We start from the raw sequence: 10,144 nt of genomic DNA on the forward strand, positions 1-10,144 counted from the left end.
CACATTCACACACTTGCACAGAAACCAGTCAGGAATGTCTTCTCCCCCTTCCCCAGACAGGTACTTTTTCCTCATTGTGGTTAAGCGAGGTCACTATCTGACAGGGAGAGTGAGAGTGAGAGAGAGAGAGAGAAGCCTGTGAATATGACCACCAACAAATTCAAACCCAACTCTCGGTCTCTCTCTCACTCTCACTCTCTCTCTCTCTCTCTCTCTCTCTTTCATTGTGTGTTTGTGTTTCTCTCTCACTCTCTCTCTCTCTCTCTCTCTTTCATTATGTGTTGTGTCTCTCTCTCTCTTCCTCTTTCCATCCACAGCCGCCATGTGAGGAGTGAGTCAGGTCTCTTCATCAGCCCCCCCCGCCCCAATGGTTTTCAGGACTTGTATCTCTTGTGTTGCCAGCTCTCATCGCTACCATCTGCTTATACTGTAAACACTTTGGCAGTTGCTCTGTCAGAGGATAAATACAGGTTACGTTAAATTGTGAACATGAATAACCGTTTTCAGATCAGCGGGAAATCAGGCATGGCGTTATTTTTTTACTTGGAATACCTCTCAGCACAGCTTTGTTAAATCCGTGCAGGATAGGGTTCTTTTAAAAGCCGAGATACGCATGTTGCCGTAATTTTTTTGGTTTCAGAACTGTTTGTATTTTTCACTGCCTTATTCATTTGCAAGGCAAACAGCTTTTCATGATTTATTTGTGTTTTTGTTTGTGGTTAAGCGATTAACAAACGATTTCAGATGTCATCCTGATTTGAGATTGTGAAACCATATGCACTGTCTACATCGGGTGACAATACTTCCTATACTGACTAATATTTAACAGAGAGGGGCATGTAATGGCTAGGCACTTCAGAATAGGTGTGTTCCCTTTAAGGCTGGTTTAAGTGCAGTTTAAACAGCATTTGACACTGGATCTACTAAAGGCATCAAAGGAATTTTAAGCTGAGGTTTCTTCATATCATTGTTACAGAGCATGACAAATGGTTAGGTGTGTGTATGTGTGTGTGTACGGGCCTGCATTTGTGTGTGTGTGTGTATGTTTGTGTGAGTGTGATACATGCCTTTATGTGTGTGTGTGTGTGTGTGTGTGTATGTGTTTGTGTATGTGTCTGGTGTGCCTGCATGTGTATGTACCTTTATGTGTGTGTATGTCTATGTGTCTGTATGTGTGTGTGTGTTTGTGTATGTGCCTTTATCTCAGTGTGTGGGTGTGTCTGTATGTGTGTGTGTGTACGTGCCTTTATGTGAGTGTGTGTATGTGTATGTGTGTGTATGCATTTGTACGTTCCTGCTTGTGTGTTTGTTTGTGTGTGTGTGTCTGTGTCTGTGTGTGTGTATGTCTCAGTACACACGTGGCTGCACAAGGTTAATCTGTCTCATAAATACTGTGTCTATATTCCGGGTGCATCTTTGCTCTGCATGCCATTAAAAATATAAACCGGTATGCTTGTCAGGTAGAGTAGACGGCCATGCATGCATAATAATGAATACCCTAAAAGTAAAGACACTCTACAACTGATTTTATGCTTCAAAGCATCCTTTTCACTGATACACTACCCTGTGTATGTTTAGCTAACAAGGAAATCCTAGTTATTAAATATGTAAAGGCTGGCAGACATGCAACAATGACCTTCCTAGTGATAAGGGGTTGTCATACGGTATCTTTTCTCAACACACATAACTGTTATACTTGTTATACTGCATGTTAAATATTGTTATCCTATATATGATTATGAAGCCTGAATAAATGTTCAAAAGTGCTATTGAAACTGAAATGGTTGGATTGCACAATTGATTTTTCATCAGAAATTAATTATATCAAGTCATTATATTGACTTAAATCCTTATTTATTTTGTTCACATTGCTAAAATGTAGAAAAATGTATCAATATTTGATGTGTCACATGGCTCACTTCTGTGTGTGTTTGTGTGTGTGTGTGTGTGTGTGTGTGTGTGTGTGTGTGTGTGTGTGTGTATGTGTGTGTTGAATGAAATCCCAGGGAAGTTGGTCAATATTCTGGAGGCAATTCCGAAATCGAAACCACAATTAAACACAGTTGAAACCTTTCAATTTTATATCCCTTCCCTTCCACATTTTACGTAACAGACCCCCTTTCAGTCATCCGTTCGGTCAAACAATATGTTGTTGATGTCTGGCTCTGAAGCATGACTTTGACTTTACAAAAAAAGTCATGCATTCATCCAATTTCATCGATGAATGCTGGCACTAGAGCATTTGTTCTATCTGTTTTTTAAGTCTTCACAATAACACCATTGTGCACATTTGTGTGAGTGCATTCGGGGGGGGGGGGGGGGGGGGGCACATTTCAAAACAAAAGCCACAGGACCACAATATAAGCTGAGACTTGACAATAGCTTTGTGCACAAGTGCTGAATCAGGAGCCACAGGATCGACTGGTTTGCCGCAACTCAATCTGCTGTTGGTTGATCTGTTTGAACTGTGAATGTTGAGAGGCCATTTCGGATTGTGTTTCATGGGCCCACGGATGGCTTGAAACAGCATGTTTCGTACAAGTAATAATACATGTTAAGATATTACAGGGCATATGAATATGATTGGAAAATGATTACCATTTTGTGCTTAAGTTATCTTTGCATTGAGTTAAGATTGGGATTAGCATTGAAGTAAGATTGAGATACAGCCACATTTTGTTATAAGCTTTTGTTAGAAATGTTTTATATTCTGAAAGGAAAGTAGTGTTTCGGATGACCAGATTAACAAGAGACATCGTCATTATTGACAATGATTTTAGAATATAAATGTTGTGCAATTTCCCATTGAAGCTAGCAGATTCCTGGCAGCACGCAAACTCAAAACAAGTAAGAGAAGTGAATCTCATGTTAAATGTGACCTTTTAAAGCTCTCTGTCTTCCTCTTCTTGCCATCTTTAGTCATGTGCTACTTCCTACAATCCATTTCTATCCAACCACTCAGCTTCCTCTAATCCATCTATTATCATATTTTACCAGCATGGGTTGCCTTCTCTTCAGCAAAGCTTCTAATCAGAGACGGGGTTATTGTGTGTGTGTGTGTGTGTGTGTGTGTGTGTGTGTGTGTGTGTGTGTGTGTGTGTGTGTATGTACCTAATCGCACCTGCAGGATGGTATTGATCGGGGTACCAATGTGACAACGTTTGGCGATGGAATAATCTCCAATTTGCTATCGATCAGGAGAAGAGGGCTTGTGTTTTTGTTGTGAGAATACGTGCACATGGTGGATTTTCATGCATATCATTAGAGACGATTAGAGGTTGCGACAGGGCAACATGTACACAAACACACACACACACACACACAGATACAAATACAAACACACACAACTAACACAGACCTATATATTAACATACCCCCACACAAACTCACACCCAGACGCAACAACCAAAAGCGAGCACACACACACACACACAAACACACACACACAGCGCTGTGAACAAAAGCCTCCCTGAGTGCGCTGCCCGGGGCTGTATCTATCTGTGGTCGTCCAATGGGAGCGCAGTGAGCTGCATGTGAATCACACTGTTCCCAGACGCACTCAGCTAGCCTGCTGGAGGTCAGCACACCACTACATCATGTCATACACCAAAGAACCCTGTGCAATTCACTGCCTTTAACGTATTGAGTGTGTGTGTGTGTGTGTGTGGGAATGTGTGTGTGCGTGTGTGTGTGAATGAGAGTTTGGATTGTGTTTGTGTGTGTGTTTGTGAGTGTGTGAGCATGTGTTTGAGTATGTGTGAGTGTGTGATTCTGAATGTGTCTCTATTTCATCACTCACTTAATTCACTGCCGTCAATTTATTGTGTGTCTGTGTGGTGTGTCTGTGCGTGTGTGTGTAAGATAGTGTGTGTGCGTGTGTGTGTAATGCTTTATGGGTCATTATTTCTTCCGACTCAATCCGCTGCGGTTTGTGTATTGTGTGTGTGTGTGTGTGTGTGTATGAGTGTGCATGTGTGTTATGCTTTATGTGTCATTATTTCTTCCCTGACTTAATCCGCTGTGGTTCATGTATTGTGTGTGTGTGTGTGTGTGTGTGTGTGTGTGCGCGCATGAGTGTGCATGTGTGTGTGATGCTTTATATGTCTCTATTTCTTTGCTGACTCTTTGGATTCTGTTGTTCATTTAATGTTAACCAGACTTACTTGGCTCTGAGCCACAGAGCCATAAATTCAAGAAATAAGCCAATCACCATTTAGATGGTGACTCTGCCAGTAACCGATTCTACCTGCTTGAACAGGACACAAAGACAGATGACAAAAAGACATACGAGAAGGCAGTTTGATTTGACAGCGAGAAAGTGAAAGATAGTTTTGTAAGGCAGAGCGATATAGGTAGAGAGAGAGAGTGAGAGAGAGAGAGAGCGAGAGAGAGAGAGAGAGAGAGAGAGAGAGAAAACATATAAATGAATGAGTATGTCCAACCACAACCTGGCATCACTGTGTGATTGACTGGGAGGACTGTCAGACAATTAGTGTAATCACAGGAGAAAGAGCCGCATACATCTTGTGAAGCAGCTGTGACCCAGATGTGAAGGGTTAATAGAGGGTTAAACTCACCAGAGGCCCGCAAAAGAGAGTTTTCAAAGTAGTACTTTAGCTTGTATGACTATTTTCATTGAATCAATAGAAAGGCAGGAGTCTCTTCATGAGGTGAATGATGTTATTGTGATGCTGATCATAGATGTGCATGAAAGATGTATGCTATGTTCATTGCATTAGTAATGTCTTTCGTAGAGCAAGGGAGGCTGGTCTACAGTAAGTAACATATAATATAATAAAATATATATATATGGTATTATAGTCATTAAAGTCACAATAATTACAAACAACACAAATTACCAAACATTCACCTAAACTGATTACAATACTGATGTATACTGATGTATTTGAATGGACTATCCATCACTTTTATATTACATGGAAGAGAGTGTTAATTTTAAATTGAGTTAATGAATGACATCAATCTCGCAAACGCTATCACGAAATAACTAGAACGAAGGTTCTGGGTTCAATCCCAAATGTCTGGATCAAATCTGTAGTCATCCTGCCTAGACAATGACGTGTAACTTGCGTTTTAATGACATATGTCTGTATGCAAAGGCAGTCGCTGTGGGTATAAGCCAGTCAATGAGTAGAGAGTAATAAACCTCTGACAACACTCAAGAGGAAAGAGAGTGTTGATAAAACCAGGCATGAATATCTGTATTCACTGTAACTCACTTTGGAACGAATAAAACAGCCTGCTCTATGACAGGGTGAGCTTAGGTTAAGCTAATGCAATAAACAGGCGGGCGAATGTGTGTGTGTGTGTGTGTGGGGGGGGGGGGGAGTTCCATGTTTGTGGGTTAGAGCATTTGTTTAAGACATGTGTGCGTGTCTTTGTGTGTTTGTTTGTGTGTTTTAAGTTTTCAAGCAGACCAGGGGGGGGGGGGGTCAGTGAGGTCACATGGTTCCCCCTCCCTCCCATCCAGCTGGTCGGCATGACACTTCCTCACAGTGGCTGGTCCCTTTAGACGCTATGGTTTGGTCATGTAGTGCTCTATTGGAGCCAAGTTGGGCAGGGATGAAAGGATTTGTCCCCTTTATTATTTCATTAGAATCGAATTTGCATATATTTGAATACTTTTTTATTATTTTATTGTACTTACAGCGTGCTCTTTTAAAAGCGTACTGTTATACATTTGACGCCACTCCACTGAATTCATCAACAATGAATACAAATATAAATAACAAGTCTCTTTCATTATTTTTCCTTCTAAACGATCTGTCCCTCATGACATCATCCACTGAATAATCAACAACGATACAGAATCTTCAAACAATAGTCTTCGGGACATCACAACTCCCTGGATTAACACGTCTCTGCGATAACACAGGCAGTCATTACCTTGCATTCTGAGATGATGATAGTTATGAGTGATCCCGGGTAATGAGTGTCAACAGGGCCTGGCTTAAGTTGCGGAGGAATTCATTCCTCCTCCCCTGGGCTCTGCATGCGCCTCACCGTTCTCCTAATGCTTGATGAAACCAAACGTCCCCGTGCGTGTTGTGCGTGTTTCATCATAATCTCCGGGGCCTGAGCTTGTAGTGACAGGTAGAGGAGCTCTGCATGAAGACGAGTGGAGAAACACGACACACACAGGGTGCGCTTGTGTGTGTGTGTGTGTGTGTGTGTGTGTGTGTGTGTGTGTGTGTGTGTAGGAGGGATTTTCTCAGTACAGCACACAAACATAAACACAGAAACTATACTTGCAAAGCTTTAGACAACTGAACACACAATTGATAAACAGAAGACTGGGCGAATATTTGGCTACTCCAATAAATGTGCTGTTTATGTATACAACACTGTTAGTGTTAGTGTGTGTGTGTGTGTTTGTGTGTGTGTGTTTGTGTGTGTGTGTGTGTGTGTGTGTCCAGGAGGTGCGGCTCTGCCTTGCGTTATCTCTACATTCCAAACTACACCAACCCCTTTATTTAAACACAGTCGCCACGGCAACCCAGCTAGACTGAAACCAGCAGCAAGCACCTTTCCCCTGCTCGCGTTCTCACACGCACACACACCGACCAACCAAATGATTTCACACTCACAAACACACACACACATTCACACCAAGAATACACACACAGGCCAGGCTATTTCACACACACACTCAAACTCACACACACACACACACACACACACACACACACACACACACAAACACACACACACACACACACACACACACAAACACACACACACTCACACCAAAAATATACAGACACACACACACACACACACACACCAAAAATATACAGACACACACACACACACACATAACGCTTGGTGCTCAGTTCCTATGAACATAGCCACATTTACAGGAAGCAAGAGTCCTTTGAATCTGGAGACTTTATGAGAAGCTACCTGCTGGGATGCATAGCGCTTCAAGCACTGAACACCAATAGAGTAGGTTTTACACATTGCTCTTTTTAGCTGCACCGATCGCGCTTACTTTACGAGTGTGAAAACGCAGACTGAACTGACAACAAGCCACAGAAATGACTTGGTTCCAAGATGCTCAAATAGACAGCTTATCTTATTCTCTTTCTCAAATGAAGTGGGATGGGTGGGTCTGTGTGTTTCCCTTCCTTGGCACCCTTCAGTCTTGGCGATGCCTCCTTGGCTGGCTGACTCGTTGAGGGTATTCTCGCTCCCCCACTGGAGTCCTGTCTGAAAGAGCACCCAACCTTTTGGTGGTGTTGTAAGGGGATATGCTTTCACGAGGGGGCCTCCTGGGGTGGCTGGAAGCATCCCAGAGACTGGGACTATAAAAGGTATAAAGCTGAGCAGCACAATGTCGCGGTTTGTTTTCAAGTCCAAACAAACATATTGAGGGCATGCATACCATTTCCCATTGTATTTTTATAGTTTGGATAATTACTAATGAATAGCAAGGAAATTAAAGACACTTTGCTGAAACAGAATGGTTCCTTAACGATTAAGGATGTTCCGTTCATTCAAAAGTATGTTTCACCCATGTTTAAGAACCTCCCTCACATTTTCAGAAGAACATTATGCAGTGTGACCAATTAGAAGTTTTCCGTTGGGCACCGAATCCGTGAAACCATCTGACGCCCACAGCAAGTGTTCCCTACCTTGTCTCTTTCCCTTGTGTGCGCTGTAACATCTGTCTGAAACACAAGGATCAAAGTGTGTGTAAAATAGATGATGAAAGACGAAAACGTTCATCGCAACAGAAAACCAGTCATCACAGGTTAGTTCCCTTGGCTGGGGTAATGAAACGCAGAACTAAAACAAATCTATTGAGTCGTCATTGTTTCCAAAGATTCTGGAAGGTTAACCCAACCAGCTAACCAATATGGCAGCTGGGTGATAAGGGATATTGGAGGTTTTGCTCGTGTTGAAGCAAGAGAAATTAACAAACTGGAATAGTCAGTTTAGCAATATAAGTGCGCAATAAGCGATGGAAAATGGGTGGAATCTATGAAATTAAGATGGATAGGCCTACTGACTCAGCACTTGAGAAATGCATTACTTTATATTTAATGTATTCCCTGATATTACTAAATAAGTAATTTACCTAAATTTGGGATTTTGGCATGATAAACTGTGCAAACACAATTTTTTGGTTTGTATGTTTAAAAAAGTCTAGACAATTGAGAAATGTCCTTCAACGAGAAGGCCACTGTTTTACTGCGTATAAACACGTGCGCTTGACGTTTTAGCGTAAAACCTCTTGCTATCCATCCTCTTATGACACATGTCTTCTTAGACACTCAAAGAAATAACCAAGGCCTGCATCAGATCATTGTGTCAAGATATTGGATGTAGTACGTAGTGTAATGATAGGTAATCTCTGGTCCAGCAGTCCTACCACGATACAGCAGAATTTCTGGGAGGAGACGAAAGAGAGCCCGGGCCTGAAACCAAAAAGGGCAAGATTTGGAATGAGAAGTTCTAAACTAATTTGCGCCACTTTATTGGGACTTTGATAAGTGCTGTGTGTAAGTGCTAAGTCATTGTGACAGAATGTGTGTTCTCAAAGAGTACGCTGGTACCATCTCACTCTTGGGTGGCGTCTTGTACAGTGGGGGATAAGAAGCGTGTCTCTACTCCAACATTAAAATTCAGCACGCTCCCTCTCTCTCTCTCTACTGAGTTAGATTCGAGATGAGCTCCCGCTCAATAATTAATCACATCAACCGACATGAGAGAGGCAGGACACGATTGCTGGCACAGCTCTTGAACACTTTGGTGTGCTTACTTTGAAGTTATTAAATTAATCCTTTTTAGTTATTAAAACTACACATTATTATAGATACAAAATGGGATAAGGTTGCTCAGAGTTTCCATCACGGTAGAGCATAGTTAAGGGCAGGGTTGTGTTTTATTATATTTTACTATTTATCTGCTCTGGGTTTAGCTTCCTCTCTCAATGCTAAAGCAAATATTGTGTAATTATATGTTTGTCTTCATAACATGCAGTCATGAAGGAGAATATTTTAGTTGTTGTTATTAAATGTTGATAACATTTCAGCTATCAGAGAAAAGGAATTTGCTGCTGGCCTTGTCCATCGACTTTGTAGTTGCAAGTTGCAAACCCCCAGTCTTTGCTGTTTCACAAATGAACAAACACAAACATATTCATGTCAACCCACTGCAAGTTCACCAGTGTTGACCAGTGTTCAGGGACACCACAATGTGAGGCTGTATTTCCCCGACCATTCTATAATTCACGCTAACAACATTATATAAAAACATTTGTAATTCCTGTGCTGGGTTGGCCATGCATGGCCTGAACCTTCCTGTCAGTGACTGACATACTGTTACATATTACATTATAAGATGAAGTAGCAGAACATACTCTACGTTGTCTCACCAATTCATTCCATTCACCTAAACTCCTTCTCTTCATCCTCCCTGATAATAGTATTTTATATTTGATAGGAATTTTGCCAGGAACTACAACAATCCAAAATCAGAATCGAAAGTGCAAAGCTCTCTTTCTGTTGTTTTCTGTTTTGGTTGTTGTTATTTAGCCATTTCTGCATAATCTTAGGACTTGAACTATTGAATTGGTCTGATTTTACACTTTTGAACTTCTAATGTCCAAAACCAACACAGCAGATGTTGATTGATGTAATTTACTCTACTCAGATACACGCTTTATTGGAAGATAGAATTGATCTCTATAGCATTGTGGTCTCCAGGGATGTAACCGCTAGCATGTATGGGCCAATCAGTACAAATCCATACATAACATATGACACAACGTGTGTGTTGTGTCTCCAAATTGTCTATTTGAGGCTCCTCCTTTATGTGCTTTGTAGCAGGTACTTGCTGCATGGTATCGAAGGTACCATGCACCAGTACTCCATGGTACCATGTGTTGTATGTGTATCTATGGTAACAGGTGGTAGCATAGGTAACGTCAGCAGTTACTGGACCACAATATGAAGAGGTGGATTTGTAGTGGTTCAACACATGGGTATTTCTTCCAATGCTGTTGACTGAAGTAGGAATACAATTCCAGTGCAGGCTGCATCTAATGTGAGCGAGGCATGACTAACGCTATACGGCATCAATTACCTGTCAGAGAACACCGGCTCTCTGTCATCGATTG

This window comes from Pollachius pollachius (genome assembly GCF_949987615.1).
Source record: "Pollachius pollachius genome assembly, chromosome: 18".
NCBI lineage: Eukaryota > Metazoa > Chordata > Actinopteri > Gadiformes > Gadidae > Pollachius > Pollachius pollachius.